Source organism: Pinus tabuliformis, chromosome 8 (genome assembly GCF_031772625.1).
Source record: "Pinus tabuliformis cultivar Carrire ecotype Pingquan chromosome 8, CPIR1, whole genome shotgun sequence".
Lineage (NCBI taxonomy): Eukaryota > Viridiplantae > Streptophyta > Pinopsida > Pinales > Pinaceae > Pinus > Pinus tabuliformis.
In genome coordinates, this window is record NC_142294.1 from 389620085 (window position 1) to 389631797 (window position 11713).

The 11713-nt window shown below is 38.8% G+C and overlaps 1 pseudogene; it reads left to right on the forward strand.

Annotated features, from left to right (window-relative positions):
• The first annotated feature begins 1390 nt into the window (after positions 1 to 1390).
• On the forward strand, positions 1391 to 6344 carry LOC149235730 (NF-X1-type zinc finger protein NFXL1 pseudogene; annotated as a pseudogene).
• Positions 6345 to 11713: the final 5369 nt, after the last annotated feature.

The following is an 11713-nucleotide window of genomic DNA, read 5'->3' on the forward strand; positions in this document are numbered from 1 at the left end:
TGATGATAAAAGTGGCAACAAAAAGCAATATTCTTATAACCCAAACCCTAGGTACAATGAAAATCACCAATTTTCAATTTGATTTGATTTGGCAGACCTTCACTGATAACAATTTCAACACAAATTTTGCCATAGGTGTATACACCAAGTTGCCCATGAGAGGCATTAGTAGTAAGACAACAACCCAAAGTGTCTCTAATGCCTTGAAACATGGTGTAGTGCCACAAATGAGCTAACAGATTACAAAGCTTGACCCATATTGTCATCTTCGTAATGATAGCTACGGATGGGTCAAAATCTGGGAACCAAGGGGTTAAAAGCCCTCCAACATTGCCCCAAAACCAATGCCCTTTAGATAAAACTTTCTAATAATCTTTTGGTTCCCCAAATAACATAATGAAGAAGCCTATTGAGTAGAAAATAAACCTGCAATCCTTAGTCTATATGGTATGGATCCATTAGTAGAGACTAACCATGTAGGGCTAAAAGCCATTAAATTGGTAAATTAGCATTGCCTTTAAATATGCTTTGGTGAAGATCTTCTAGATATGTGTGAGAAATTCTAAGGAAGGAACTTCTTTAGATTTTTCCATCAAAATTGGCTCAGAAGCCATTTGGGTCAGATCTGCCTTGGGGGGTTTGAGGATGTATGACATCTTTATATGAAAACGTCCAAGAAGAAGAAGGCTTACCTCCAGAGTCACCTAGACGAAAAACTATGAAAGCAATGGTATCTTTACCAATATTGTAATATGAGAAAAGATCAACATCATCCAACTACTTAGGTTAAAAAGCAAGCATTGCATTCCTAGAGAAAACTCACTCAGAGTTCTCGAACCAAATCTGAACTGCCCAGAAAAAAAACTCTACAAAAATTTGATAACAAAATGGTAAAAAAACTCTACAAAAATTTGATAACAAAATGGTGAAAATATTCTGAAACGCCATGAAAATCTTTGAAAACTTATAATTATACACCAACCCTGAAAACCCTAACAAAGCAGAAAAAAATCATTTAAAATTTAACGCAGGAAAAAACTCATTTAAAATTTATTTTAATATCTTAAGTAATATCTAAAATTTTAATATAACTAAGTGACCCATTTATACTCATCAAATCATATTTATTATTTTGGAAAATCAATATCCGCTCTTTAATTATTATTTTGAAAAATTCATATCCACTCTTTAGGGAAAGTAAGAATTTTAAGTTATTTTTAGGAATATATGACTTTTTGCTTTGACTTAATTATTAAAACCCTTTCTAAAAACACATTAATTTAACAAAATTGATGATAAAATTAAACCCAAGTGAAAATAAACCACACGCCACTTTCGCCGACCCACACTTCTTAATCCTTTCGGTGAAAAAAATTGCCACCTGGGAGCAATCAGCGCCTCCACACAAGACCGCCTCTGCCCTTCAAACCCTTGGGCACCAAGGCATATGCCTCAAGGCGCCCATCTGTCATATATAAATTCTTCCCTTCCTTTTTCTTAGCCTCATTCCCCAGTGTGGGAAAGTCCCTCGACATCAATTATCTTCTGTGAGCCGGATCCATTACCATCGAAAATCTTTTCGGGGTTCTTTATATTCAGGGGAAGGTACTGTACATTTTCTTTCATTCTCAGTTTTGCTGGTTTCTTTCCATTTTATATCATTTCATACACCAGCCTGTTCTCTCAGAACGACGGTATATCACAGACGTCAGTCTCTTATCTGGAGTTTTTGTTATTAGTCTGGTTGGGTCAGGGTTTTAGATTTAGTTGCCATGAGTAGCGTTACAGAAAATGGAGATATTCAATATGGCAATTCGAGTGAAAATCAAGGATCTGAGAAGCGAGAACCCGCTGGAATAACTATGGGGGGAAATGGGCGTAGGGAATGGGTTCCCAGAGGCAGAGGGAGAGGAAACCCTGATCGTAACGCAACTCCAAACCCTGTTTTCAATACAAACCCTAACTCTAACCCCAAGCCTAACTTCGTCTCCAAACGCAATTCTCACCAAAACTCCAGGAATCCCAATCGGAATTTCAATGCCAACCCCAACGCGAGTAAAGGTCCCCGGGCTGAAAGAAATGGAGATCAGAGTCATTATCGATACCGGCAAGTGGGTTCAGGTTCCGGAGTTGACGGTGATATGAAGAGCCTTCAATTGTCAGACAACCAAGAGGATGTGAATGTGAATTCTGAAGGATCACAGGGAACTGATATGGAGTCAGCAGGCGATAACAGCAGATATCTCAATATGAATTTCACTCCCAGTCAAGATTTTAGGGTTGAAAGGAATGGAGGTCATAGCTATCAATACAGGCCAGTCGGCTCCAGTTCCAATGTCAGTCGCCCTCTGCAGAGCTCCAAATTGCCCGTTGGTCAGTCCAATGCGAGCGAGAGTTCTGAAAGCTCAGAGAGAAGCAAGTTGCTTCAAACATATGACAATGCTGAGAGAAATGGGTCATCACTTCGGCAAAGTCAACAGCGAAGACCATCGAGAGGGCGAGGAAGAGGGGGGCCTTTTGATAGAAACGACAACAAATACTACAGGAGGATTGGGATTTCTGATCCTCCCCGTAATACTGCAAGCCAGGGCATAAATGGGCAAGATAATGATCAGAGGATTGGCGATTGCGGTAGTGGTCGGCAGAATGAGGCATCCATCCATGAAAATAATTTTACAAATGAGGATTTGATTGGCCCCTCCATTGAAGGAAATCAACTCACAATTTCTATGGGTCATCCGAGCCTAGAAGCGGAGAGTTTCAGGAATGGGAAAATGATGAACAGCAGCCAAGATTGGAGGTGCAATCTTCCTCCTCCTCCCCGGAGCTGTTCTGCAAACCAGGGTATACATGAACAAGAGAATGCGGAGGGTATCGGCGATTGTGATAATGACAGGCGGAATGGGGTATCCATCCATGGACACAATTATACAAATGAGGACCCTATGAACCCCTCCATTGTCAAAAATCAACTCACACAATCTATGGGTCAGCAGAGACGAGAAATGAAGGGTTTCAGGAATAAGAAGATGGTGAACTGCAGCCAGGATGGGAGACGGAATCTTCATCCTCCTCAGAGCTACGAGTCTATATCGACAAAGCAGGATAGTAGGGAGAAGACAAATTTGGATAGATCCAGTGTACCACAGCTGGTGCAGGAAATTGAAGAGAAGCTTAATAAAGGAAAGGTTGAATGCATGATATGCTATGAAATAGTTGGACGATCAGCGGCAATTTGGTCTTGTGGTAGCTGTTATGCCATTTTTCACCTGCATTGTGTAAGGAAATGGGCAAGAGCTCCATCCTCTGTAGATTTGTCTGCTGGGCAGAGTCAGGGTTCCAACTGGAGATGCCCTGGTTGTCAGTCTGTGCAGCTTTCACTCCCAGATGATCTTCGTTACTATTGTTTTTGTGGGAAGGTGCAAGAGCCAGAAGTAGAATATTATATCACTCCACATTCATGTGGAGGACCATGTGGGAAGCCGCTTGAAAAGGAAAAGAAAACTCCCAGTTGCCCACATACATGTACTCTCCAATGTCATCCAGGGCCTTGCCCACCTTGCTCAGCAATGGCTCCGCCCCAGAGTTGCCCGTGTGGTAAAACAACAATTACAAGGAGATGTTCTGATCATAAATCAATTGAATCATGTGGAGAGTGCTGTGAAAAGCCTCTGAAATGTGGACGCCATAATTGTGACAATGTCTGCCATGAAGGCCCATGTGAACCTTGCAAGGTTCTAATAAAAGCTTCATGCTTTTGTGGGGAAAAGGAGGAGATGATACTTTGTGGAGATATGGAGATCCAAGGGGAAATAGACTGGAAAAATGGTGTATTTGCATGTAAGAACCCGTGCATGAAAATTCTCTCCTGTCAGAATCATAAGTGCAACAAGATATGTCATCCTGGAGAATGTGGAGAGTGTGAACTATCACCTAGGAAGGTCAAATCTTGCCCCTGTGGTAAAACTCAGCTGCAAAATCAGAGGAAGAGTTGTATGGATAGCGTACCAACCTGCTCAGAGGTATGTGAGAAGCTTCTTCCTTGTGGAAAACATTTGTGTATAAATACATGTCACCAGGGGAAATGTCCTCCTTGTTTGGTTTCTGTTAATCAAAAATGTCGATGTGGATCATCATCTAAGATGGTCCCTTGCTGGAAGACCATGGTATCCGTGGAGGAGAATGATGAATTCACATGTGAAAAGCATTGTGGACAAAAGAAAAATTGTGGTAGACATAGATGCAGTGAAAGATGCTGCCCTCTTGCAAATCGAGGGGGTTCAATTACTCATTCAGGTGATTGGGATCCACATTTATGTCAAATTCCCTGTGGGAAAAAGTTGCAATGTGGGAAGCATTTTTGCCAAGAACTTTGCCATAGTGGCCACTGTCCACCCTGCCTTGAAACTATTTTCACTGATCTTTCTTGTGCATGTGGGAAGACCTCAATTCCTCCTCCAGTCCCTTGTGGAACACCCATTCCTTCGTGCTCATATCCCTGCTCCATTCCTCAGACATGTGGTCATCCTGCGACTCATGATTGCCATTTCAGGGATTGCCCTCCTTGTACTGTTCCTGTTGCAAAAGAATGTGTGGGGGGTCATGTAGCTCTGAAAAATGTGCCATGTGGTTCTCGGGACATTAGATGCAACAAGCTCTGTGGGAAACCACGGCAATGTGGAATGCATGCGTGTACTAGGACATGCCATCTACCTCCATGTGACTCAGTTTCCAAGGAAAATTCATCATCAGTAGGTAGAATCTCATGTGGGCAACCTTGTGGAGCTCCTCGGAGAGATTGCAGGCATACTTGTACTGCTTCATGTCACCCATCTCTTCCATGCCCTGATACTAGATGTGAATTGCTAGTGACTATTACTTGTTCATGTGGTCGATTGACTGCAAAGGTCCCGTGTGATGCTGGAGGCAACAATACCAGAGCTGATCCTGTCTTTGAAGCCTCTGTTCTTCACAAATTGCCTGCTCCTCTTCAGCCAGTGCAGTCAAATTCAAATAGAGTGCCTCTGGGCCAGAGAAAGCTTGCATGTGACGAAGAATGTCTAAAGTTGGAGAAGAAGAAGATTCTGGCAGATGCTTTTGGCATTTGCACAACAGTTGATCTGCCAGGGGTGAATGAACAGATTTCAGAACTTCTGGCTGAGTTGATCAGGAGAGAACCACAATGGGTTTCGGCTGTTGAGGAAAGGTTTAGATACTTGGTTTTGGGGAAAACAAAAGCCAGCTCAAGCAGCATTCGTGTGCATGTTTTTGGTCCTATGCCAAAGGACAAAAGGGATATGTTGAGACATCTTGCAGAAAGATGGAACCTCTCCATATATTCAGCTGGATGGGAACCAAAACGTTTTCTGGTCATACAGGCTACACAGAAGTCAAGAGCCCCAGTGCGTAGCATAATGCCTAAAGGGTCACTTCCTACCATAGGGTTGGTGCAAGCTCCACCTTTCAATTCAGTTGTAGATATGGATCCCAGGCTTGTCCTTGCGTTGTTTGATTTACCAAGAGAAGCAGAAGTGAGTTCCCTGATTTTGAGATTTGGAGGTGAGTGTGAACTTGTATGGCTGAATGACAAGAATGCATTAGCCATATTTACAGATCCTGCAAGGGCTGCAACTGCTCTTAGGCGTGTGGATCATGCTTCTGTATATCGAGGTGCTATTGTAGTCCCTCATAATGGTGGATTACCCAACCGCAATGCCTGGGCAACAAAAGATGGGACAGCAGAAAAGGCTAATGCATGGAAAAAAAATGAGCAACAAAGCGTGTGGATGGAGGATTCATGGGGGGAGGATTGGTCAAGTGTTGAGGTATCGAGGCCAGTTTGGCAACTCCAGAGAAATCCTGTTTTAACAACAAGAAATCCATATGGGGCTCTTGAGAAATATAATGCAGGAGAGACTTCGTCAACTAATGTAGCCCAACCATCTTCCAAGCCTCTAATATCTATGGGTTCCTCTGAAGTTTCATCCTCTCAGGAGAATCAAAATAAGTACTCTTCCAGTGAAGTGGATGATTGGGAGAAGGCTTTTGATTAGGTTTTTACCGTTTTGCTTTTGTTATATAGCTTGCGAGGAGAAGCAAATTTTTTTGTCTCCCTCTGGTTCTGGTACAGGATCTATAGTTCAAAATTTCCAAGCCTTGGTTATATAGCTCGCGAGAAGAAGCAAAACATTTTGTCTCCTTCTGGTTCTGGTACAGGATCTATAGTTCAAAATTTCCAAGCCTGGCTAGCGAGTTTTAGAATTTTAAATTAAGATGTAGTAATGGGATACATTCTTACTCGCCATTCTTTTGAGATGGGTCGACAATTTCGGACGCAGAACACAGTTGGGTCCATTGAGTCTTCTTTTCTTGGTTTACATCGATTTCACAATAATTGTGAAAAGTGTACCTGTACACATGGATTCCTATTATGATAAACGTATTTGTTTTTCAGAGTCAATTCCCTTGATTTAAATCAACGTATTAGTTTTTCATGGTCAATTCCCTTGATTTAAATGATGGATACGAATATTTTTTTATGCCTAACTGCAACATATTATGCTTTCTCAGTAAAGTAAATCTTTATTTTGTGATAAACTTTACCGTCAATAGGATCAAGTTGACTCCAGAAGCTCTTGAACCTTGAGAAGTTTGGAATTCTAAATGAGGAGCTTTGAATTCTAAGGTTCCTGTTGTAAATTTTTTCAAGTGATTATTTCACTCTTGGGTGTTGCAATGGCAAGATGAATTCCTGAGAATTATAAGCGCAATCTTTCTTCACTGGCCCTGAGAATTATTTGGGCAATCTTGCTTCACTGGTCTTTTGGAGGATCTTGTTTCAAGACAATCAAGATAAGACGAGAAATGATATACACTTCTTGCGGCCAATGCTGTTGAGAAGTGAAAGATGTTTTCTACTCCCTAAACCATATCTTTGGAGCTGCTATTTCCATTTCTATAGAACATATATTTTTTTTTTCTACATTCATCAAATGAATATGAAACTAAGTTGACAGACCAGTTATTAATACTTTAGTCGGCCTCCTATAAGAGCCATTGGTTAACCTTTTCTGCACCTTGACAATCAGCCATCGCCAATTTTATCCACCTTGACAATCAGCCATTGCCAATCCTTTGTGTCAATCCTTGGGTTTTAAATCTAATCCAATTTTTTTTCCTTCATATACCATTTTTCCCTTCATAGTGAGGGGAAAGAGAGTAGCATAATGTTAATGTTATCCACTGGATTTGCATAAGTGCATTGCAAGGAATGGATTTTTTTTAGATAAGTGATTTGCATAAGTGCATTGCAAGGAAGGAAAGCTTGAGCTGATATTTTCATTCAGATAGAGGAGCAAGAAAGAATTAAGAGCTTAAACATTGTTAGAGCAAGAACACATAAGACATTTAATCAATCAATTTACAGATTAGGCTCATTAAGATATGTATGAATACTAGTCACTCGAATCAATGGAGATCATAGTGAAGGGTTACTGGTAGCTTAATTATAGCGCTGTAATGGAACAAGCTGGCACTTTCTTGAGTTTGGTAGAGCAGACTCGTATAATTCCAGCACAGAGGAAATGATATACAAAAAGTTTATGAAATTCCTAGCATTGTAATCAGAAGACATCACTTGCAACATAGCCATAAAATGGTTAAATTAAGGAATTTTGAAGCATTTTAACGATGAACTAATGTTGATACAGCTATTATAGGAGGGAAACAATTGCTGCCAGATAGTTGAGAGTTGCTTCAAAGTGTCATTACAAGAAAAGCACTGTTGCAGAGGGTATAACATGTAAACAGAGATATATAATGCATTGGCATAGCAGAAATGGTTTTACAACCAGCACAGTTTCATTATATAAAACGTGTGACTGGGAGTCCATTATAAGTGCAAATAATGTTAAATGTGGGTAGAAATTTTACTGATACAAGACAAAATTATCCTTCTCTTATTTTCAAAGTTGAGGCTCAAGTTATTCACTTGTGGCTTAGAAATTGTGTAATAAATCATAGGAGGGGATTATTATTTAGAGAATAGAAGAAACGATATCAATTCGACCTAGGAATCTAAAACAGATTTTTGAGAGCTAAGATATAAAGAAAATATGTTTCGTGGTATCTGAAGCAGATGTCGCAACAAGTAGTTTAACAATAATATCAATAACTTTGTTATTGTTTAACAATAATATCAATAACTTTGACAATAATAACAGAATACAAAGTGAAGTGAATTTCCCAATGGAAACAACATATGAACGCGCTTTCCAATAGTCGTTTGAATTCCATGAGACTATATAGTAGTATCTAAAGTGATCTTGATACGAGTTACAGTGGCTTAAGAAGCGAATCCAGAATTTGACGATAAGGAGCAAGCAAGGAAGGGCACATTCATGAAGGGAGAACTGGTGTCACATAGTGAAAACTTGGCTGTGGAAGAAGTCAAATAAATAATGAAATCCTTAGTTTTCACTAACATAATGCTAGATCATTATATCTTGATATGAAAAAAAGTACGCCTGGCATATGATGTGTAGTCTTTGGAAAGGAAAGAGCAGCAGCTACTAAACAGCAAAATGTCGCTTAGGATCAGCGCATCGAACCTTTATTCTGGGCGGTGGTGACGATGTCGAGTCCAAAGTTTAATGACATCTAGAATTACGATGAGTTGTAGCAACTAGAGGAGGTCAGTACTACCTTTGAAATACATTTCCGACGTTATTTCAGGTGTTACCTCTGTAGATAAACTACAATGTCCTTTTCCAAAGCTATGTCCATGTTTTGATTGGTTTTTGGTAAAGCTATGTCCATGTTTTGATTGGATTCTGTAGGTGTTCTTAGCCCATTTTTCCACATTGAAATCAACGACTTTACACCCTTAATTTGATAGGTCTTTAACCTCCCCACGATCAATAGAGGAACAAGTTCCATCTGTTCTTTCTAGTTCCTACTCTGTTTAACTATGTGTCAAGCTAAAGTAACTGGAGGCATGTTTCTAAATCTGTGTCCCCATCATCTGTAAATCCATTGTCTAACAATTAGGTCCTCTTCCCAGATTCTTTTGATTTTGAATCTAGCTCCTTCCTCGTTCTGTTCAGTAGCACTAGATATAATTTTTGACGCTGGACTGGTAAAGGAATTGGAAGGAAACGCTGCAAAAGAACAGACTGGGAAATTCATTCTTCCAGCTTTTAGTATATATTAATAGGTATGTCATCAGGGGAGAGCCTTCTATTGTTGTGTACGGACCAATACTAGTTATAGTAGTGGTCCCACACATCCATAAAAAAATATTCATCAATCATAATTTTTTTTTACATAAATATTTTATATTAAGTTATATAATTTAGTCCAAAATGGGCTCACAAATTGATTAGGCCAACAAGTGTCAAATACCAAACCTTAACATCACATATTGGCAAGACATAATGTCTCAAATATCTCCGGCTCTAAATTAGCAAATAAGGCAAAATGCACTACAAAACATTCCATTCAATTCTATTCAGGAGTACACCTATCCCATCAAATAGTCACCTATAGATTTCCACTCGAGCAACACATCCCATTGCTCAGTAATACTTGCACAAGAATAGGTGAAATGTGTGTTAGCCATATGTACATGTGTATTTAACCATTCAACCTATTAAAGACAATAAATGACAACATTCCTTTCAGGATTAAAGACAATAAATGACAACATTCAATTCTCAACATTCTCAATAAATGTCACCAACACACCAGACTTTTCAATTCAGGAATTAAAAACAAAAAAGCACATGGACCAACGTTCAAAGATTATCAACCATTTGATCACGTACAAATCAATCCATGCCACACATTTGAATTTTGGAGATGACAGTCTATGCCAAACTTCCCTACCAATTAAATTCTATATGAAAAACTATAAAACATCAACTCTTACTCATTTTTATTTCAGACATTCATTCTACTCATCAACTATTCGATATATGCAATCAAAGTGTTCAGGCACTGTTACATTCATTCTATTCAGAAGTTGTTGGAAACATACAAACTGAGTGTGTGCATAGTGTTACATTCATTCTATTCATCAGTGGTTGGAAACATACAGGTATGTTTTTGTTGAATAATGAATAATGTTATTTCTGTTGAGAAACTAAGGTAAATTAAAGCCATTACAACCAATTTCATTACTGATTTATTGATTTAGAAACCAATTTCATTGCCACTATAACCTCAAATCTGACCTTGCAACTCAATATCAGACTACTATAATAGTAAAGAATATCCGTTCAAAGAGCAAAGACAAATAGCCTCAGGTACTAAAGCCATTACAACCAATTTCATTACTGATTTACTAAAGCCATTACGACATACCTCAAATCTGAGCTTGCAACTCAATATCAGAGTACTATAATAACAAATAGAGTTATTGTGCCTAGTCATTAGCATCCCTCCATCTAATTTTGTGCTATTGTTATTTCTGTAGACTTAACATTTCAGAATATGATATTATGACATTCTAATCTGGCAGATCTATGGTACAACAATATATGCACTAGGTTTGATAAAAAAAATGAATTGTCCAATTTTCCTATGAATAAGCCATTTTTCAAATATAGGTCTAGGTGTTTGAAAAGGACGTGTTTTCTTTCACTTTGTAAATTTTCAACGAGTTAACAAAGCATTGAATGAATGAATGATCTTTCAAATCTAATGCGCATGTAATTCTCTGTAATATCTGAAATACTGCCAAAAATACAATTATTGTCTCACACAAAGTTTACCTTCATGTGTTGGTCTCCATTACGATTTCTATTAGCAATAAAACATAAAAGAGACTTGGAAAACTCAAGAACCCAACATGGTACAAGGTAAAACGCTTGAGCAATGGATATATTTTAAATATTCAACAATGACCTTTAGATGTGGTAAATGAATCACTAAAATTGTGTTGATAGATCATGATCAAGCCAACTTCAATTCTGTATGTAACCCCTTTGAAGGCTACATCATCATCAACTGGTCCAAAGGTGTAGTGTTCTCTCTCCACCCAAAGTGTGAATGTGCTAAGAAAACCATCATTGAGCTATGGATGCACACATGACTTTGGGAGCTCACATACAAAGGTCCAAACCAAGTCAAGTCATGTCAAAAGATAGCCAAATCAACATAATAGTGCCTCTCATTGAGTTAATAGAAGCTTCTTTTGCATTGGAAAGCAGGGCTTTGGTTTCTTGCAAATTAGAAATCACTTTGCACCCAATGTTGTAGTTGGTTGTGTGATTCATTTTCGAGTTAGTACTAGTTTGTCTTTGTTGCACTCAATAACATTGTATTTGCTTATTTGGGCTAGCCAATTTTTTTTTATTTTTTTTTATTTTATTTTTTTTTTCTGGGTAAAGGCTACTTCTATATTAAGAAAGAAAAATATTTACATAGATTACATCATCCGAGGGGGACGAGGCCACCCTCTAACAAAGACACCTGAGACATCTAAAACAGACTTTCAGACAACTGAGTCGGCTTAACAAAAATGTCCAAATGAATTTCTTGGACCCCATATAGTTTCGGATAGCCAAAAAGAGACATTTTAAGCTTACTGACTCTGACTTATAACAAACTGCCCCTATAGGGCTGATAACAGAAACTGAACAAGGGGAAAGTTTAACCAACACAGACATGAACAAGTGAGCAAAAACCTTGAGAAACACCTCCGAACAGGTTC